The sequence below is a fragment of the Gorilla gorilla genome, chromosome 2, assembly GCF_029281585.2.
Source record: "Gorilla gorilla gorilla isolate KB3781 chromosome 2, NHGRI_mGorGor1-v2.1_pri, whole genome shotgun sequence".
Lineage (NCBI taxonomy): Eukaryota > Metazoa > Chordata > Mammalia > Primates > Hominidae > Gorilla > Gorilla gorilla.
Window position 1 is genome coordinate 143,544,279 of NC_086017.1, and position 22,178 is coordinate 143,566,456.

At 41.4% G+C, this 22,178-nt stretch overlaps 1 pseudogene; it reads left to right on the plus strand.

Annotated features, from left to right (window-relative positions):
• The first annotated feature begins 18,206 nt into the window (after positions 1–18,206).
• On the plus strand, positions 18,207–20,769 carry LOC115934022 (G2/M phase-specific E3 ubiquitin-protein ligase-like; annotated as a pseudogene).
• Positions 20,770–22,178: the final 1,409 nt, after the last annotated feature.

Below are 22,178 nucleotides of genomic sequence, written 5' to 3' on the forward strand. Positions count from 1 at the left end.
GTACGTTTAATACACATACACACACACATGCACATGCAAGCACACACACAAACTGAAAAGAAATTTCTGCCCAGTGTTTGATAGCAGAAAGATTTCTGTTTGTGTGTCTGTATATTAACACACATACATACACATATCCATATTTAAAATGTCTACAGAAGAGGTATTTAATTTTTGAACTGTAATATCACCCACTTTATGTATGACTCAGGTCATCTGTTCACAATTTCTATAGTGGGGATTAACTGGAAAATACACATAGCCACTATCAGATACCTCCACTATCAGATCTGGATATTTTTTAAGTTTCCATTTTTATTGCATTTAAAATTGTAAGATCTTACTTTCATAAGGGCTAGTCATAGCTCAACTGAGGGTTGACAGCCCACTGTCTCAGCCCTGCACTGGCTTTGGGCTTATGACTTAGAACAAGTTTTTTTTATATCTTTTTTTTTTTCCAGACACATTGTCTCACTCTGTCGCCCAGGCTTGAGTATAGTGGCATGATCATAGCTCACTGCAACCTCTAACTCCTGGACTCAAGCAATCCTCCCACCTCAATCTCCCAAGTAGCTAGGACAACAGGTGCACACCATCACACCCAGCTAATTTTTTTATTTTTTGTAGAGACAGGATCTCGCTATGTTGCTCAGGATGGTCTTGAACTCCTAGCTTCAAGCAACCCTCCTACCTTGGCCTTCCAAAACACTGAGATTACAGGCATGAGCCATCACACCTGGCCTAGTTCTTTTACATCTTTTACCTTGGTCTCCTAACCTAAAAATGAAGAATCTGAATTAGATGAACATAGAAGTCACAGCTAGCTCTCATATACTGTGAATCATTTTTCATTTTATGCTCTAGATGAGTCATTGACCAAGCAAGCACTGTCAAGGACGGTAGTATTGTGGCAAGCTGAAAATTTATGCTAAACAATTTTAATCTGCCCTGAACCCCCAGCCATCCAGTTGGTGGGATATTCAATCTCACTCCTCAGTAGGGTTCTCTAACTCCTCAGGTCCCAGAGAATAGCTGGTGGGAGGAGTTGTAGAAGAGTCCTCTAGACCTCTGTCCATGCTGGTCTCTGTTAAGTTCACCATCCCTGCCCACATGGTCTTCTGACGGTAGGCAGGGGATATCTGTGCCATTGCTCCCAGGACTATATTCTTGGAGTCCACCAGCCTGAGACTGTGCAATCCTGGGGTGATACTTTTGCTCAGCACAGAATCGCCCCCACCGCCTCCCAGAACCCGACTCCATCTGTTAGTCTCAGGAATCTTCCTCTCCCCTTGGGTCCCACAGCTTCTACCTGTTAAGTTTCATGCACTTACTTTCTACATAACTCTCACTGAGCCAAGGTTATTGCAAACAAAAGGCTAAGAAGGAGTTGTCTTCTCTTGCTTGGCAATGTCTGCTTCCTGATGGAATACAAAAACCACCTAGGTAAAAACGAAAACAAAAAACACAAGACGTGGCTACCTTCTTAGCTTGGGAAAGGGAAAAATATCTACAGCAGCAAGAATAAAGGACAAATTACTGCCTTGATAAAGTAGCCAGCCATATCAGTACATAAGCCACAATATCTTATGCTAATTCAACAAACGTGGATGAGAAAACTATTATTTGCTAATCACTGACCTAGATGCTAAATTGTCCATCCCAATTGTGATTATTAATTGCTTGACTCTGACACCGACCTTGTACAGGGTTGGTAGAATGTAAAAGTAAGAGCTTTCACAACACTTTTTCCATATCATCTTTTTTTTTTTGAGAGAAAGAGTCTTGCTCTGTCGCCCAGGCTGGAGTGCAGTGGCGTGATCTCAGCTCACTGCAACCTCTGGCTCCTGGGTTCAAGCAATTCTCCTGCCTCAGCCTCCTGAATAGCTGGGATCACAGGCCCGTGTCACCATGCCCGGCAAATTTTTTTATTTGTATCACAAGGGTTTGTGATAAAGGATTGATTTCTTAATTACTATATTTTGCAAGAATTAACATTATTATCTTTAAAGCAAAATTAGAAATGCCTTTGTTTTCCAGATATCAGGATATCTGGACACTCCCAAGTCTGGGTCTGTTTAGTAAACATTATTAATTTGTTCCTTTAACCATAAACATCTAGAGGCTAGGAATACCAAACTTTCTAGAAACGCAGCCCAGCAAGTCCCAGCCTCATTTTGCTAGCCCTCACTCAAAATGGAGTCGCTCTGGTTCACACATCTCTGACAGCAGGATTAAAAGATAATATGGGCCAGGTGTGGTGGCTTATGCCTGTAATCCCAACACTTTGGAGGCTGAGGCGGGCAGATCACCTGAGGCCAGGAGTTGGAGACCAGGCTGGCCAACATGGTGAAACCTCGTCTCTACTAAAAATACAAAAATTATCCAGGCATGGTGGCGCCCGCCTATAATGCCAGCTACTCGGGAGGTTGAAGCATGAGAATTGCTTGAATCCGGGAGGCAGAGGTTGCAGTGAGCCAAAGTTGTGCGGCTGCACTCCAGCCTGGGTGACAGAGTGAGATTCTGTCTCAAAAAAAAAAAAAAAAAAAAAGACTGCAAGTAATCTGTATTCAAAACAAAAATAAATGCAGATAATAAAATAATACAGAAGAGTATAAAATGCAAAGTGAAAGGTCTTCCTAACCAGTTTCAATCACTAGTGGCAATCCTGTCAACAATACCTGGTTTTATTTCTTCTAAGGAGAGGCATTAATTTTAAAAAACATACTTTTATTTTCTGAAATTTTCACATCTTTCCCTTCTTTTACAACCCACGGTGTCCTCTTTCTTGTATTCTTTTTTTATTTCCCTGAAGCAATTTTTTTAAAAGATGCATGAACAGTAAGCATTCTGATCCTAACATATCTAAACATGTCTACAGTGTGCCCTCACACTTACCTATTAGTTGGCTGGGTATATTCAGGTTGAAAATCATTTTCTTTTTTTTTTTTTTTTATTATACTTTAAGTTTTAGGGTACATGTGAACATTGTGCAGGTTAGTTACATATGTATACATGTGCCATGCTGGTGCGCTGCACCCACTGACTCGTCATCTAGCATTAGGTATATCTCCCAATGCTATCCCTCCCCCCTCCCCCCAACCCACCACAGTCCCCAGAGTGTGATATTCCCCTTCCTGTGTCCATGTGATCTCATTGTTCAATTCCCACCTATGAGTGAGAATATGCAGTGTTTGGTGTTTTGTTCTTGCGATAGTTTACTGAGAATGATGCTTTCCAATTTCATCCATGTCCCTACAAAGGACATGAACTCATCATTTTTTATGGCTGCATAGTATTCCATGGTGTATATGTGCCACATTTTCTTAATCCAGTCTATCATTGTTGGGCATTTGGGTTGGTTCCAAGTCTTTGCTATTGTGAATAATGCCTCAATAAACATACGTGTGCATGTGTCTTTATAGCAGCATGATTTAGAGTTCTTTGGGTATATACCCAGTAATGGGATGGCTGGGTCAAATGGTATTTCTAGTTCTAGATCCCTGAGGAATCGCCACACTGACTTCCACAATGGTTGAACTAGTTTACAGTCCCACCAACAGTGTAAAAGTGTTCCTATTTCTCCACATCCTCTCCAGCACCTGTTGTTTCCTGACTTTTTAATGATCGCCATTCTAACTGGTGTGAGATGACATCTCATTGTGGTTTTGATTTGCATTTCTCTGATGGCCAGTGATGATGAGAATTTTTTCATGTGTCTTTTGGCTGCATAAATGTCTTCTTTTGAGAAGTGTCTGTTCATGTCCTTCACCCACTTTTTGATGGGGTTGTTTTTTTTTTCTTGTAAATCTGTTTGAGTTCATTGTAGATTCTGGATATTAGCCCTTTGTCAGATGACTAGGTTGCGAAAATTTTCTCCCATTTTGTAGGTTGCCTGTTCACTCTGATGGTAGTTTCTTTTGCTGTGCAGAAGCTCTTTAGTTTAATTAGATCCCATTTGTCAATTTTGTCTTTTGTTGCCATTGCTTTTGGTGTTTTAGACATGAAGTCCTTGCCCATGCCTATGTCCTGAATGGTAATGCCTAGGTTTTCTTCTAGGGTTTTTATGGTTTTAGGTCTAACGTTTAAGTCTTTAATCCATCTTGAATTGATTTTTGTATAAGGTGTAAGGAAGGGATCCAGTTTCAGCTTTCTACATATGGCTAGCCAGTTTTCCCAGCACCATTTATTAAATAGGGAATCCTTTCCCCATTGCTTGTTTTTGTCAGGTTTGTCAAAGATCAGATAGTTGTAGATATGCGGAGTTATTTCTGAGGGCTCTGTTCTGTTCCATTGATCTATATCTCTGTTTTGGTACCAGTACCATGCTGTTTTGGTTACTGTAGCCTTGTAGTATAGTTTGAAGTCAGGTAGTGTGATGCCTCCAGCTTTGTTCTTTTGGCTTAGGATTGACTTGGCGATGCGGGCTCTTTTTTGGTTCCATATGAACTTTAAAGTAGTTTTTTCCAATTCTGTGAAGAAAGGCATTGGTAGCTTGATGGGGATGGCATTGAATCTATAAATTACCTTGGGCAGTATGGCCATTTTCACGATATTGATTCTTCCTATGCATGAGCATGGAATGTTCTTCCATTTGTTTGTATCCTCTTTTATTTCCTTGAGCAGTGGTTTGTAGTTCTCCTTGAAGAGGTCCTTCACATCCCTTGTAAGTTGGATTCCTAGGTATTTTATTCTCTTTGAAGCAATTGTGAATGAGAGTTCACTCATGATTTGGCTCTCTGTTTGTCTGTTGTTGGTGTATAAGAATGCTTGTGATTTTTGTACATTGATTTTGTATCCTGAGACTTTGCAGAATTTGCTTATCAGCTTAAGGAGATTTTGGGCTAAGAATATGGGGTTTTCTAGATATACAATCATGTCATCTGCAAACAGGGACAATTTGACTTCCTCTTTTCCTAATTGAATACCCTTTATTTCCTTCTCCTGCCTAATTGCCCTGGCCAGAACTTCCAACACTATGTTGAATAGGAGTGGTGAGAGAGGGCATCCCTGTCTTGTGCCAGTTTTCAAAGGGAATGCTTCCAGTTTTTGCCCATTCAGTATGATATTGGCTGTGGGTTTGTCATAGCTCTTATTACTTTGAAATACGTCCCATCAATACCTAATTTATTGAGAGTTTTTGGCATGAAGGGTTGTTGAATTTTGTCAAAGGCTTTTTCTGCATCTATTGAGATAATCATGTGGTTTTTGTCTTTGGCTCATTTATATGCTGGATTACATTTATTGATTTGCGTATATTGAACCAGCCTTGCATCCCAGGAATGAAGCCCACTTGATCATGGTGGATAAGCTTTTGATGTGCTGCTGGATTCGTTTTGCCAGTATTTTATTGAGGATTTTTGCATCGATGTTCATCAAGGATATTGGTCTAAAATTCTCTTTTTTGGTTGTATCTCTGCCAGGCTTTGGTATCAGAATGATGCTGGCCTCATAAAATGAGTTAGGGAGGATTCCCTCTTTTTCTATTGATTGGAATAGTTTCAGAAGGAATGGTACCAGTTCCTCCTTGTACCTCTGGTAGAATTCGGCTGTGAATCCATCTGGTCCTGGACTCTTTTTGGTTGGTAAACTATTGATTATTGCCACAATTTCAGATCCTGTTATTGGTCTATTCAGAGATTCAACTTCTTCCTGGTTTAGTCTTGGGAGAGTGTATGTGTCAAGGAATTTATCCATTTCTGCTAGATTTTCTAGTTTATTTGTGTAGAGGTGTTTGTAGTATTCTCTGATGGTAGTTTGTATTTCTGTGGGATCGGTGGTGATATCCCCTTTATCATTTTTTATTGTCTATTTGATTCTTCTCTCTTTTTTTCTTTATTAGTCTTGCTAGCGGTCTATCAATTTTGTTGATCCTTTCAAAAAACCAGCTCCTGGATTCATTAATTTTTTGAAGGGTTTTTGTGTCTCTATTTCCTTCAGTTCTGCTCTGATTTTAGTTATTTCTTGCCTTCTGCTAGCTTTTGAGTGTGTTTGCTCTTGCTTTTCTAGTTCTTTTAATTGTGATGTTAGGGTGTCAATTTTGGATCTTTCCTGCTTTCTCTTGTGGGCATTTAGTGCTATAAATTTCCCTCTACACACTGCTTTGAATGCATCCCAGAGATTCTGGTATGTTGTGTCTTTGTTCTCGTTGGTTTCAAAGAACATCTTTATTTCTGCCTTCATTTCGCTATGTATCCAGTAGTCATTCAGGAGCAGGTTGTTCAGTTTCCATGTAGTTGAGCGGTTTTGAGTGAGATTCTTAATCCTGAGTTCTAGTTTGATTGCACTGTGGTCTGAGAGATAGTTTGTTATAATCTCTGTTCTTTTACATTTGCTGAGGAGAGCTTTACTTCCAACTATGTGGTCAATTTTGGAATAGGTGTGGTGTGGTGCTGAAAAAAATGTATATTCTGTTGATTTGGGGTGGAGAGTTCTGTAGATGTCTATTAGGTCTGCTTGGTGCAGAGCTGAGTTCAATTCCTGGGTATCGTTGTTGACTTTCTGTCTCGTTGATCTGTCTAATGTTGACAGTGGGGTGTTAAAGTCTCCCATTATTAATGTCTGGGAGTCTAAGTCTCTTTGTAGGTCACTCAGGATTTGCTTCATGAATCTAGGTGCTCCTGTATTGGGTGCATATATATTTAGGACAGTCAGCTCTTCTTGTTGAATTGGTCCCTTTACCATTATGTAATGTCCTTCTTTGTCTCTTTTGATCTTTGTTGGTTTAAAGTCTGTTTTATCAGAGACTAGGATTGCAACCCCTGCCTTTTTTTTGTTTTCCATTTGCTTGGTAGATCTTCCTCCATCCTTTTATTTTGAGCCTATGTGTGTCTCTGCACATGAGATGGGTTTCGTGAATACAGCACACTGATGGGTCTTGACTCTTTATCCAATTTGCCAGTCTGTGTCTTTTAATTGGAGCATTTAGTCCATTTACATTTAAAGTTAATATTGTTATGTGTGAATCTGATCCTGTCATTATGATGTTAGCTGGTTATTTGGCTCGTTTGTTGATGCAGTTTCTTCCTAGTCTGGATGGTCTTTACATTTTGGCATGATTTTGCAGCGGCTGGTACCGGTTGTTCCTTTCCATGTTTAGCGCTTCCTTCAGGAGCTCTTTCAGGGCAGGCCTGGTGGTGACAAAATCTCTCAGCATTTGCTTGTCTGTAAAGTATTTTATTTCTCCTTTGCTTATGAAGCTTAGTTTGGCTGGATATGAAATTCTAGGTTGAAAATTCTTGTCTTTAAGAATGTTGAATATTAGCCCCCACTCTCTTCTGGCTTGTAGGGTTTCTGCCGAGAGATCCGCTGTTAGTCTGATGGGCTTCCCTTTGAGGGTAACCCGACCTTTCTCTCTGGCTGCTCTTAACATTTTTTCCTTCATTTCAACTTTGGTGAATCTGACAATTATGTGTCTTGGAGTTGCTCTTCTCGAGGAGTATCTTTGTGGCATTCTCTGTATCTCCTGAATCCGAACGTTGGCCTGCCTTGCTAGATTGGGGAAATTCTCCTGGATAATATCCTGCAGAGTGTTTTCCAACTTGGTTCCATTCTCCGCATCACTTTCAGGTACACCAATCAGACGTAGATTTGGTCTTTTCACATAGTCCCATATTTCTTGGTGGCTTTGCTCATTTCTTTTTATTCTTTTTTCTCTAGACTTCCCTTCTCGCTTCATTTCATTCATTTCATCTTCCATTGCTGATACCCTTTCTTCCAGTTGATCGCATCGGCTCCTGAGGCTTCTGCATTCTTCACGTATTTCTCAAGCCTTGGTTTTCAGCTCCATCAGCTCCTTTAAGCACTTCTCTGTATTGGTTATTCTAGTTATACATTCTTCTAAATTTTTTTCAAAGTTTTCAACTTCTTTGCCTTTGGTCTGAATGTCCTCCCGTAGCTCAGAGTAATTTGATCTTCTGAAGCCTTCTGCTCTCAGCTCGTCAAAGTCATTCTCCATCCAGCTTTGTTCCGTTGCTGGTGAGGAACTGCGTTCCTTTGGAGGAGGAGAGGCGCTCTGCTTTTTAGTTTCCAGTTTTTCTGTTCTGTTTTTTCCCCATCTTTGTGGTTTTATCTACTTTTGGTCTTTGATGATGGTGATGTACAGATGGGTTTTTGGTGTGGATGTCCTTTCTGTTTGTTAGTTTTCCTTCTAACAGACAGGACCCTCAGCTGCAGGTCTGTTGGAATACCCTGCCGTGTGAGGTGTCAGTGTGCCCCTGCTGGGGGGTGCCTCCCAGTTAGGCTGCTCGGGGGTCAGGGACCCACTTGAGGAGGCAGTCTGCCCGTTCTCAGATCTCCAGCTGCGTGCTGGGAGAACCACTGCTCTCTTCAAAGCTGTCAGACAGGGACATTTAAGTCTGCAGAGGTTACTGCTGTCTTTTTGTTTGTCTGTGCCCTGCCCCCAGAGGTGGAGCCTACAGAGGCAGGCAGGCCTCCTTGAGCTGTGGTGGGCTCCACCCAGTTCGAGCTTCCCGGCTGCTTTGTTTACCTAAGCAAGCCTGGGCAATGGTGGGCGCCCCTCCCCCAGCCTCGCTGCCGCCTTGCAGTTTGATCTCAGACTGCTGTGCTAGCAATCAGCGAGACTCCGTGGGCGTAGGACCCTCCGAGCCAGGTGCGGGATATAATCTCGTGGTGCACCGTTTTTTAAGCCCGTTGGAAAAGTGCGCAGTTTTCGGGTGGGAGTGACCAATTTTCCAGGTGCGTCCGTCACCCCTTTCTTTGACTCGGAAAGGGAACTCCCTGACCCCTTGCGCTTCCCAAGTGAGGCAAAGCCTCGCCCTGCTTCGGCTGGCGCACGGTGCGCCCACCCACTGACCTGCGCCCACTGTCTGGCACTCCCTAGTGAGATGAACCCGGTACCTCAGATGGAAATGCAGAAATCACCCTTCTTCTGCCTCGCTCACGCTGGGAGCTGTAGACCGGAGCTGTTCCTATTCGGCCATCTTGGCTCCTCCCCCTGAAAATCATTTTCTACCAAAACGTTGAAGGCAGTATTCTGCTGTCTTCCAGCATACAGGATTGCTGATGAGAAGTCTATCAGTCTGATTCTCATTCCAATGTAAGTAATCTGTTTTGCTTTTTCTAATTCTTTTAAGATATTCTCTTTAGCTTAGAGTTCTGAAATTTCACCAGGTTGTGTTTAGGCATGGGTATTTTGGGTTTTTGTTTGTTTTCTGTCTAATTCTGTATGGCTGACATGATTTTTTTCCATCTAAAGACACTTGTCTTTCTCCAACTAAGAAAAATTGTGTTCTGGAACTTGAATTTCTTGGGTCTATCCTCCATGCCTTGACTTTTCTCTCATATTTTCCACCATTTATTTTATTTCTCTACATTCCAGTAAATTTCGTTTTCCAGAACATCAACTTGGTCTTCAGCAAATCCATTATTCCTGTTTTACTTCCGAGTATTCTTTTCTTTGGTATTTACTGACTGTTCTTTTTTTCACCATAGCTGTTTTTTGTTTGTCTGTTTTCAGAAATGGGGTCTCACTGTGTTACCCCAGCTGGAGTGCAGTGGCACAATCACAGCTCACTGCAGCCTCAAACTCCTGGGCTCAAGGGATCCTCCTGCCTCAGCCTCCCAAACAGCTGAGATTACAGGCACATGCCACCACACCTGGCAGCCTCATTATTTTATCAGTGCAATGTCCTCTTGAAAATCTTTAAGGATACTAATAATTTTTTCAAGTTCTCCTCTGCTCCCTAAATTATCTCTTTTCTCTGGGCTCAGTTGTTTGGGTTTATTAATCTTGGACCTTGTGTTTAATGCTATGGTTTTTTCTCAAATTCTTGTAAATCATAATCCACAAATGAAGAGCTTGGAGGATTAATAGAGATGGTTAGTGTTGGTTTTTGTTTTAGCCATGTATGTGTTTCCCCAAGAAAAGTTCTTGAATAGCTGCTTTAAAATTCTCACATGCTAATTGCAATATCTTAGTCATTTCAAGACCAGTCTTTGTTGTCTTTTCCTATATGGGTTCTGTTTTTCTGTTTCCTTTTATGTAGGCCAATTTTGGATTGTGTCTTAGACATTGGAATAATATGTTGTAAAGACTCTGGATGCTATTCTATTATGTTCCTCTAAAAACTTTTTTTTAAAGCAGGCAGTTAAATTGGCTGAAAAACTGTAATGAGCAGTAACTCAAATCTCAGTCCAATTCTTTTAGTCTTCATTTAGGCTGCTTGGAATCTTCCCTGTGTATGGTTAGTTCAAAGTGTGGAGGTCAGCCACAGCATTTGGGCAGAATTTATATGCACAGTATGGGGTTCCCCTTCTTTGGCTTTCAATTTTGGGGAATTTCCTTCTCACTTTTCAGAGGTGATGAATGCCCCCAAACTCTGTCCTCTGGTATTTCAAGCCAGCAAGACGATGGATTTTTTTTTTTACCTGGGTTTTTAGCCATCCACCCCCACCCTTTACCCCTGCATGACACAGATGAGCCTGCCCTCAGGCCAAAAGCCATTAAAAAAATAACAATAAACAAAAAAATTAAAAAAACTCACCTAGCGCCATTCCCTTTTTTCAAATGTTGACTCCTTGCCCCTTCTTTCAATTGCTTTCAACTACTTTCAACTAGCTGTATTCTATATTTTGCCCAAAGTGTACAGTTATCTGTGGAAGTGTTAGTCTAAAGGAGGCACAAGACCATTGTCTGAAGTGGATGCTCTCACTTGATTGGAAAGAGCAGGTTTGAGGTTCCATATAAGGGCAGAAGTTACAGCAGCAGGTGCCCTGTAGCGTTTGTGAGCAGGGAAGTGGTATGGCAGCTGGGAACATATCAAAAAATAAAAGGAATTTACTCATGGCTGAGGTGAGTGTTTCTGTGTAAATATCTCCTGGGCAGAGTGATTGTAACCTTTTAAAATTTCCCTTCCACGTCTGTGATATGAGTCCCACAATGTCTGCTCTGCTTCCACTTCAAGGCACAGCAGCCATACTAGGAGGCTTCCCCCTAAAACAGCACCCCCTTTCCACAGAGAGCACTCCTCCAGATTTTATCTTGAAGGAGGCCACCCTGTGTCTATGGAGGAAGGTGGGGGATGACAAGCTGATAGGGAATGCACCCTTTAATGCGTTACCCTGACAAGTATTCCATAGTTCCCTAATGTTGTATGGATGAGCCAAGTTCCTAGCTTCCCCAGGGCTCCCTTGGGAAGAACCGCATTCATCTCTAGTGACTTCAATTCCTCTGTTTTCATTTCCTCATTGGTTTGATCACATCTGCTTATCTTTGAAGAATTTCTCAAAATATCTGACCTGCTGATGTTCTCTCTAGCACTGTTATGATTTAATTCTTATTTTAACATCTTTTCTATTAATTCAGTAAAAGATTGGGAGAAAGGGAAGTTCAGTACAATAGGTCTTTTTACCCTAAATATGTGTTGTGCCAAACTCCTATTTACTCCAGTGGGGATGGCACCAGATTCAAGTAGAGACCCAGGATCGGCAAATGAGTCATGGAATTTTACTGGGGAAATTACATACAGGGGAGAGAGTTCAGTGGTGTTCGGCTGATCAGGAGAACTGCAACCATTTGCAAAAGGCATGCAGTTATATTTATATAGCATTTTCACTTAACCACCTCCCCCTAACAAGCCTTACCTGGCAAACCTCATTTAACCCAAAATAACAGGCCTTGATCCCCTGTATGGCCCACAATCCACAGGACGGGCTATGGGTTTAGATGTTTCTCATATGTAAGGAATGAATCTCCATGTTGGCCACTCCCATATTCCTTAGCTCCAAACTCCAAGCACGCATTCAGGTGGGTCTGCCATACAGGGTCATTCACAGGGTATGCATAGGTTAAGTTACTGCTATCAGGTACATCTACCATAAAACAGGAAACCTGAACTTGTTTTTCTAGCAAATGGGTCTATACTTGTGTCAAAGTTAAGAACACTAGCCAAGACATTCAGTGAAGGGAAGAAACCAGTAATAACACTATGTAAACAATTTAATTTAATCTCACAAACATGTATTAAGTACCTATTTTTAGCCTTCAGTAGGGTCCATAGTTTCCATCATATTTTTAAAAGGGAATCTTAAGAAAAATGCCATCGTTTGGTACAGGGAGTGCAGCACTGAATCACTTATAGCCTCTGCCCTTATGAGTGTCACAGTTAAGTAATTTAACTGAGGTTTTCACTTTTCACTAGTTTATATTATTTTTCTTTCAGAGTTTGAGGATTTGGCCCTTCCTTTTAATAGTTACCCCCAAATTTTGCCCCTTAACCCCATATTTCTGGTTTTAAACCACAAGGTCTCCCCTCTTTCCAGTTAACTTTGCACAATATTCTTAAGACTTGTTTCTGGCCATTGTTCAAAAATACACATTGGGCAGATTCAAATTAGGCCCTCTATAATTACTTGTTTATTATCATAACTAATAAAATGGTTGGTGCTAACATAACAGCATTGCTCAATTTAAAGCCAGAGTATTTTTCTTGTGAAGCCCCAATTTAAATTCATCGGTTACAGAAACTCTACCAGAAGTATAACTAAAACAGCAATTCTCAAATTTGAGTGTGCATATGAATCTCCTAGGATGTGTGTTCAAGATTCAGATTCCCAGGTCTCAATCCCAGAAATTTTGATTCGGCATGCCTACAGTGGGTCCAGCAATCTGCCTTTTTACTAGGTATTACACATGATTCCATTGCAGGCAGTTCCTGACCTTGCTTTAAGAAACCCTGCTTCAAGCCATGCAATAAATCTCCAGCTGCTTCCACAGTGGCTGAACTAAATTACATTCCCACCAATAGTGTATAAGCATTCCATTTTCTTTGCAGCCTCGCCAACATCTGTTATTTTCTGACTTTTTAATAATAGCCATTCTGACTGGTGTGGGAGGCTGTCTCATTATGGTTTTGATTTGCATTTCTCTGAGGATTAGTGAAATAACTAAAAATAGAACTACCATGCAACCCAGCAATCCCATGACTGGGTATACACCCAAAGGAAAATAAGCCATTCTACCAAAAGATACATGCACTCTCATGTTCATCATAGCACTATTCACAATAGCAAAGACATGGAATCTACCTAGTGTTACAGGATCCCTGGGGTGTTGTTTTTCTGGCTGGAAACCTCTGTGGCCAGTGGCACCTTCATCTGAGTTTTGCCTGAGCCCACTGGGCTCATTTTGCCCACTCGGCCTGGCAGGCTGTACTCAGCTCATGCTACCAGCCTGGGTCCCACACCTGTCAAGGGTGAGTCAGACGTGGAACGGTGAGGGGTGTGTGAGCAAGCATGGGGTCTGGCCACTGCGCACAATCAGACATGCTGGATGCTGTAGCAGGGTGGGCAGCTCCAGGTGCCGGGACAGATGCTGGCTATCTGTGAGGCTACAGCAGGACCAGAAACACCGTAAGCAGCTTCTATGGCCGGCAATGGGGAACACAGTGGTGCCCAGAAGTTTGGAGACACCAGGAACTGCAGGACTCCCTCTTTGGGAGTCACAGCCCTGCCTCGGGGAACTCCCAGGTCTGGGATCCCCGAAGGGCCACAGCTCTTCTTTCCTTCTCTTTGCCTGCAACGTGGCGAGAAAGGGGCATGTCTCAGCCCTGTTTGTGTTACAGCTCTTTTAGCCTTACTATTCAGTGAGTCCTGAGACCAGGAAGAATGAGGTATGCAGACAAGTGGAGGGTGAGCAAGATGAAGAGGAGCTTTATTGAGCGATAGAACAGTTCAGGGGAGACTGCAGGGGGCAGCTCCTTTCCACAGGCAGGGTGTCCCAATGAAATGGCTCCATTGTCTGGGGTATGTACCCTGGTTCTTTGTCACAGTCAAGAAAGAATTCAGGACACAGACACACACGGGGAGTGGGCTCAGGAGTGGAAAGTTTAATAGAAAAAGAAGAGAAAGAGTAAAGGCTTCCTCATGCTGAGAAAGCAGGTTGCCCAAGAAAGGTTCTCTGATTTGGGGCGGAATGCAATCAATTTTGTACAGAAGCTTGAGGAAGCAGTGATTGATTTATGTAGGGCTTAGAGGATAGATTTGACCACGTGTGCCATTTACATAGCCCATGAAAAACTGACCCTCCCACCCTAGTCTTCTATTATGCAAATAGGGCCTCTACCTGGTGGTGGCCATCATGCCTGTACACGTGGTTTTACCTGGAAGTTGTCATGACACTGGCACACGTGGTGACAAGGAAAAGAGGGTGGGAGATGCCATATTGAATGTATCTGGCTTCCAGGTACAGCTGCCAGCATTTACATATAAAAGCTCCTAATTTGCATATCTATGCCTGACTCTTCAGGCTGCTTTCTGTTAGAGAAGAAATGGTTTGGGGCTGCTTTTTATTAAAGGAAAATTCCACGGAGAATTCTTTTACCCTTTCTAGCTGCCTAAAAACAATTTCTTAATAACTCCTGTATTACCAATGAGTGTTCAGCTTCTAGGAGAGAGGGTAGCTCCTCTCTGCTAGGCAAGTTGTCCCAACAAGTATTCAGCTATCAGCAGAGGGTAGCTCCTTTCTGCAGCTGGTCATCCCAATGTCTGCTCAGGTCTGGCTGAGCCTGGGGCTTTTATGGGTCTCAGAAGGCAGGAAGTGCATGCTGATTGATCCATGGGTAGCCATGAGCAGGCCTGCAAAAGGTGCCATAAGTTCCCACTCCTGTCCATGGGATTGGCAGCCCAACCCCCAGCCTTCAGGCCCTCCCTAGCCTGAAGGTGGGGCCTCACTGGGGATCCACCCCATTCAGCCCAGGAACCTGTCTGCCTCCTGCTGCCATTCATGGTGCTCAGGCTGTAGCTGTCAAGGGGTGCCCATAGGCCAGTGCTGAGCTGCCCTCAGCACCCCATTGGCTTTCCTCCTATGCTCATCAGAGTCCAAAGTCCAGAGGGGGCCAAAGCAGCAGGGGCTGGCATGTCAGCACTGCTCCGAGTGTGTATACTCCCAGTCGGGCTGCAATAGCACCTAGGCTTGGCCCCAACTTTGCTCCAAGATAGGAGCAGGTGCTGACAGCAGGGAGAAGCCAGGCAGCAGGAGCAAGCACTTCTGAGCCTGTGAGGATGGTGCGGGCTTCCTGGGCCCCCAAGAATTCAGGATGCCTGGGTCCACAGCTGTGGTTTGGATGGCTGCAGGTGCACAGTTAGTGGAGGGGGGCATTCTGCCTGCTCCAGGGAGCAGGAGGCCCAGGTCTGCAGCCACGGTTTGAGCGGCTGTGGCCATGCCCAGGAGAATGGGTCTCCTTCCTCTTGCCTGCTCTGTGGAGCAGGAGGCTCAGTTCCACAGCCACAACTTGGGTGGCTGCAGCTGTGCCTGGGAAGGTGGGGCCCCTGCCTGCTCACAGGCTGCGAGAGCACAGGGATGCTCAGATCTGCAGCCATGGCTTGGGTGTTTGCAGAGGCACCCAAGGAGCTCTCACCCCAACTCAGAAGGGGCAGGGCTCCCACTTGTCCCCAGCTCCCACCGGCTCCATGGAGCATGCAGCCCCAGCCACACCTTCCTCCTGCAGCTGGCATTATGGCAGCAGCCACTCCAGATGGCCTCTCACTACCATCACCAGGTGTCCATCAATGGTGAATTGGATAAAGAAAATGCGGTATATATATACCACAGAATACTATGCAGCCATAAAAAAGAATGAAATCATGTCTTTTGCAGCAACATGGATGCAGCTGGAAGCCATTAGCCTAAGCAAGTTAATGCAGGAACAGAAAACCAAATACCACATATTCTCACTTATAGTGGGAGCTAAGCATTGGATACACATGGACATAAAGATGGGAACAATAGACACTGAAGACTACTAGTTGGCAGTGGGAAAGTGGGGTGAGGGTTGAAAAACTACCTATTGGGTACTATACTGACTACCTGGGTGATGGGATCATTTGTACCTCAAACCTCAGCATCCCACACTCTATCCATGTAACAAATGGATATAGCACAGATATCCCATGAATCTAAATAAAAGTTGAAATTAAAAAATAACTATGCAATAACCCCTAGGGTGAGTAGAACATGCAGGTTTGTCCACTTAATCAAGATTCTGTGAAGTAACTCAGAGGTCTAAAACTACCTTAATTATGTAGGCATTAGGGTGTGCGTGTGTATGTGTGTGTGTGTTTTAGAAAAATGAATAGTTAGAATGGCGATCATTAAAAAGTCAGGAAACAACAGGTGCTGGAGAGGATGTGGAGAAATAGGAACACTTTTACACTGTTGGCAGGACTGTAAACTAGGTCAACCATTGTGGAAGTCAGTGTGGTGATTCCTCAGGGATCTAGAACTAGAAATCCCATTTGACCCAGCCATCCCATTACTGGGTATATACCCAAAGGATTATAAATCATGCTGCTATAAAGACACATGCACACATATGTTTATTGTGGCACTATTCACAATAGCAAAGACTTGGAACCAACCCAAATGTCCGAAAATGATAGACTGGATTAAGAAAATGTGGCACATATACACCATGGAATATTATGCAGCCATAAAAAATGATGAGTTCATGTCCTTTGTAGGGACATGGATGAAGCTGGAAACCATCATTCTCAGCAAACTCTCGCAAGGACAAAAAACCAAACACCGCATGTTCTCACTCACAGGTGGGAACTGAACAATGAGAACACATGGACACAGGAAGGGGAACATCGCACACCGGGGCCTGTTGTGGGGTGGGGGGAGGGGGGAGGGATAGCATTAGGAGATATACCTAATGTTAAATGACGAGTTAATGGGTGCCGCTCACCAACATGGAATATGTATACATATGTAACTAACCTGCACGTTGTGCACATGTACCCTAAAACTTAAAGTATAATAAAAAGAAAAGAAAAAGGAATAATAGAAGTTGGAAATGAGCTCAGATTTTTAAATTTAATCTTAATAAGTGTCACCTGAAGAGCCAAGGCATTCAAAGAATTAGGCATGTTTTAAAATGGTGGTTTTGAGAACAAAGAGTGATGGCTCCTCAAGAAGATCAACCATTACAATTATTGTTCCCAAAACTCATTTTATTATTAAATGAATAGTAGTATGGTTACTGTGATCATATTTGCCAAGCCCAAGCATGGAAAAATAAACTTTAAAAATCTATAGCAAATATAACAAATAGAAGCTTTTGGCATACCATGGAAAATTTAAAGCCAAATTTTAATATGTGACCCTTTGTTGTTATAACATCTAAAGCTACTTGCCATCACCACTTCTCTCCTCCATCCCTCTCACAAAGGCTATACAAAGTAAATCATACTTGAAGTAAAGAAAATGAATGGGGGAAAATAAAACTTCTATACCACTCCTTCAATCTTTAAAAATGGAGTTTTGTTTCTTTTTTTTCTTACCTTTTTTTGGTAGTATCTTTTCACATATATGTCTGATCCACCTATAATTAAATTTTAAAATTTTATAAAAGAGGGCTAAGTCTTTTAAATCAACTTTTTACCAAGTACCTTTGTGTTAGAAGTAACTATTCTAGTGAAGTGACTAAAGGGGACACATACATAGAAAACAGAAGAGGATAAACTAGTGGAGCCAAACAGCGTGAGTTCAAATCCCAGCTCTGCCACTTACTAGCCATATGATCCCAGGCAAGTTACTTAACTTCTCTATACTTCAGTTTCCTCATCTATCAAATGTGGATAATAATAGTACTTACCTCAAAAAATTGTGATGGAGGTCAGGAGATCGAGACCATCCTGGCCAACATGGTGAAACCCCGTCTCTACTAAAAATACAAAAAAAATTAGCTGGGCGTGGTGGCAGGCGCCTGTAATCCCAACTACTCGGGAGGCTGAGGCAGGAGAATTGCTTGAACCCGGGAGTCGGAGGTTGCAGTGAGACAAGATCGCCACTGCACTCCAGCCTGGCGACAGAAGAGACCCCATCTCAAAAAAAAAAAAAGAAAAAAAAATTGTGATGAAGAATAAAGGAGTTAATACTTAACAAATACCATGTAGGTGTTTGTTAAACGAAATAATGAATGAACAAAGGGAGAAATCTATCATTTCCAGCCAAAAACATCATTATTGTGAATTTTACGAAGTTAAAAGAAGCAAACATGAGACATCATTTTTCATTACCTCTCTGCCTACTCTTAAAAGTGTGGGGTTGTATTAGTCTGTTCTCACACTGCTATGAAGAAATACCTGAGGTTGAATGTGGCCGTGCATGGTCAGCATGCTGCGGTGCAGAGCGGGCCAGGAAAAGTGACACTGACGCTCTGGAACTTCTGCCGAGCGCGCTTTGTAAAATGAATGAAAATAAACCTGGTGACTCACAGAACCTTGAACAAGGTCCATTTTAACCCCTCTTGGACCAGTAATCTGGACCAGGAACATGGGCCACCCCAAGACCACTGCCCAGCTGGGCAGTGGGGATGGTAGGTGGCTTGTGTTTTCTGTCGAAAAAAGGATGAGTGTCCTAATAAATATGGAGAAAAGAAAACTAAGGAGAAATGGAGTCTCACTGTACATTATTATTCTTTGTTGATGTCAAGTGGAATTTGGCAGAGAGGTAAAGAAGGAGTTTATGGTTTTCTATTAGAAGATACCAGGAAGGAAGTGAATAGAGCTTCTAAACTGAAATGCTGTCTTTGCAAGAAAAAAATGGTGCTTCAGTTGGATGTGTTGCACCCTAACGTAAACGAAGTTATTTCCCATGTGGACTTCAGAGAGAACGTATTTTCCAGTTTACTGGCAATTTCACATCATTTTGTTGGAACCATCGACCTGTTCAAATAATGACATCTAATAATTATAGAGACTCCTTACCATGCACCATTTGCTCGGAATTTATTGAGCCTATTCTAAGTTATAACATATTACAAAGTGCTTGTTGTAAGAACGCTTGGTTTCATAGAGACTGTTTACAGGTTCAAGCAATAAATGCAGGAGTGTTTTTCTTTAGGTGTACAATATGCAATAATAGTGACATCTTTCAGAAAGAGATGTTGAGAATGGGAATTCATATTCCTGAAAAAGATGCATCCTGGGAATTAGAGGAAAATGCTTATCAAGAGCTTCTGCAGCACTATGAGCACTGTGATGTTCAAAGATGTCATTGCAAAGAAGGGTGAGACTATAATGCACCTGATAGCAAATGGGAAATAAAGCGCTGTCGGTGTTGTGGTTCCAGTGACACACACTTAGCCTGCTCTTCACTACGGTCATGGGAACAAAATTGGGAGTTTTTGGAATGTAGGGGTATTATCTACAGTTCAGGAGTGTTCCAAAAAGCCAAAAACAGTATTATCCAACTCTAATAATGTGGGGATTACAGATTGTTGGAAGAGTCATCACCTAAATTACCCAGACAGTCACCTGTATTCCAGAGTAAAGATCTACTGAGGCAAGGCAGCAAATTTAGAAGGAATGTATCAACACTATTAATGAGTTAGGATTACAAATTAAAAAAAAAAACTACAAGATTATGTATCAATAAAGCCAATATCTGGAATCGTGCCTTAGATGGATTCAGAAATCAAAACTTTAATCCTTCATATGCAATTGAAGTTGCATATGATATTGAAAATGATAATTTTGGAAGTGGACATCCTGGATCAAAGCAAGAATTTCTGAGTGTCTTAATGCAACATCTTGAGAACTCATCATTGTTTGAAGGGTCCTTGTCAAAGAACTTATCTCTAAATTCTCAAGCTCTGAAAGGGAATCTTTACTATGAAGCTGGCAAAATGCTTGCCATTTATTTAGTTCATGGTGGTCCTTCACCTGGTTTCTTTTCTAAAACCTTCTTTAACTGCCTTGTTTATGGACCAAAAAATACCCAGCCAATTTTAGATGATGTTTCAGACTTTGATGTGGCACAGATTATAATCAGGATAAATACTGCAACAACAAAACAATCAGGATAAATTACTAACTTAAAGTCAGTAATAAATGAATGCTATAACTACCCTGAGTTAATTGGATATCTCAGATTTATAACGACATTAAGTGATAAATATATGGTGGTAAAAGACATACTTGTCTACCATGTAATTCAGAGTCTAAGCACCCTTTGAAAGTTTTAAGTAGGGTCTGAAAACCTGGTGTTTTGGAGAAAATTCAGGCTTAACCAGAAGATTTGTAGCATCCTGTGTCATAAACCTGAGAGTCTTTCTGCAAAAATCCTTAATGATCTTTTTACAGTACACACATTACCTGATGTAAAAGCTTTGGGGTTTTGGAACAGTTACTCATAGGCTGTTGAAGATGGTAAATCTACAACAACAATGGAAGATATTATTATTTTTTTTTTTGAGATGGAGTCTCACTCTGTCGCCCAGGCTGAAGTGCAGTGGCAGGATCTCGGCTCACTGCAAGCTCTGCCTCCCAGGTTCACGCCATTCTCCTGCCTCAGCCTCCCGAGTAGCTGGGACTACAGGTGCCCGCCACCACGCCCGGCTAATTTTTTGTATTTTAGTAGAGACGGGGTTTCACCGTGTTAGCCAGGATGGTCTCGATCTCCTGACCTTGTGATCTGCCCGCCACGGCCTCCCAAAGTGCTGGGATTACAGGCGTGAGCCACCGTGCCCGGCCAATATTCTTATTTTTGCAACTGGTTGCAGTTCCATTCCTCCAGCTGGATTTAAACCCACTCCTTCAATTGAGTGTCTGCATGTGGATTTTCCTTTTGGAAACAAGTGTAATAACTGTTTAGCAATTCCAATCACCAATACATATAAAGAGTTTCAAGAAAATATGGACTTCACCATAAGAAACACTCTAAGACTAGAAAAGGAAGAAAGTTCTCATTACATTGGACATTAAAATGTTTCCTTGAACAAAGAGAAGCTTCTTTAAAAGCTGCTATTGATAACTGTCTTTTGTTTCCCTAACCTTTTCATCATTACTTTGAACAAACTAGTTAGCTTCTTGGCCTAATAAAATTTATGATATGAACATAAAGGAATTTTACGGCCATTTAGGGTAAGAAAATTTTTTTTTTGTTAAAGCATACTAGTCAAAATAGGTGATAGTTTCTCATTTTCTTGATATACATACTTCATAAACCACAATATAAATACTCTCAAAATGGTTGTATAGATTTTATTTAGGTACAGTAGCATGGTATATAAAAGTAAAACCTGTTTTACCCACAATTTTTGTAAATTAGGATTACATATGGAATGCTACAATTTTTCTAGGCTTATTCAATTTTCAAATTATTCCTCATTTTATTTTAAAGCATTAAATAGAAAAGCTAATTGGTTAAATTTTGTAATGTAAATCAGAGGCATATATTCTGGGGTTTGTGTTACTATGCATGCTTTTCTAGGATGGCACCAAATTAGTTGTTTAAAATGTTTTTAGATTACTGATTTATATTAAGATGACCCACACTGCAGTTAGATTATGCCTAGTGGGAAGTATTATATGAAAAGCAGAATTAAGCTGGGCACAGTGGTATGTGCCTGTAATCCCAGTTATAAGGGAGGCTGAGGTGGGAGAATCGAGATGTTCAGCCAGCCTGGGCAATATAGCAAGACCCCATCTCAGAAAAAAAAAGCAGAATTGCACAAATTTTCTGGAATCTATGGACATTCCATGGGCTTAAACACTTTTGAGGTGGATAACATTTAGTTGAAAATACCTAAGAAAGTGTGTCTTCTTTAAAGCCTTGGCTTCAGTCATGGGAAATTTTTGTTGTTGTTTTTTCTGTATCCTATATTTGGTATTTTGTATGTCTGATCCATAATCATTTTAGGTATTTAAGTGATCTCTGCGGATTCGTAGGTTTGGCCATTTGACCATTATTCATTATCAAGATGGTTATGTGCTAAGGTAAGTTAGCACCATAGCATTATATAGCTATCTTCATTGCTCTTGAATGATATTTGTTATATAAACAATGTATAAAGTAAAAAGGATAGAATGAAAAACCTATTCCAATGTCTCCACTCAAAGATAAGTACTATGTTTCTATGTATCCTTCTATAAACTCTTTACTTCTGTTTCCTTTATTTTTTAACTTTAATAATGCTACTAAAAGACAATACCTAAAAGTAACTGTATTAACAATGCACTAACAATGTGAAAATATATAGTCCCATAGTCATGTCCCCATATTTATACTCCCACAAAAGAAAAAATTGGAAAACAAAGTCTGATGTCCTTAATCCATTATCAGATTTAAATGATGTAATGGTTCAGTTTTCCAGGAAAGTAAATCATTATGATAGGTAAATCATTATGGGAAGTAAAATGTTTTAACCATATTTTTC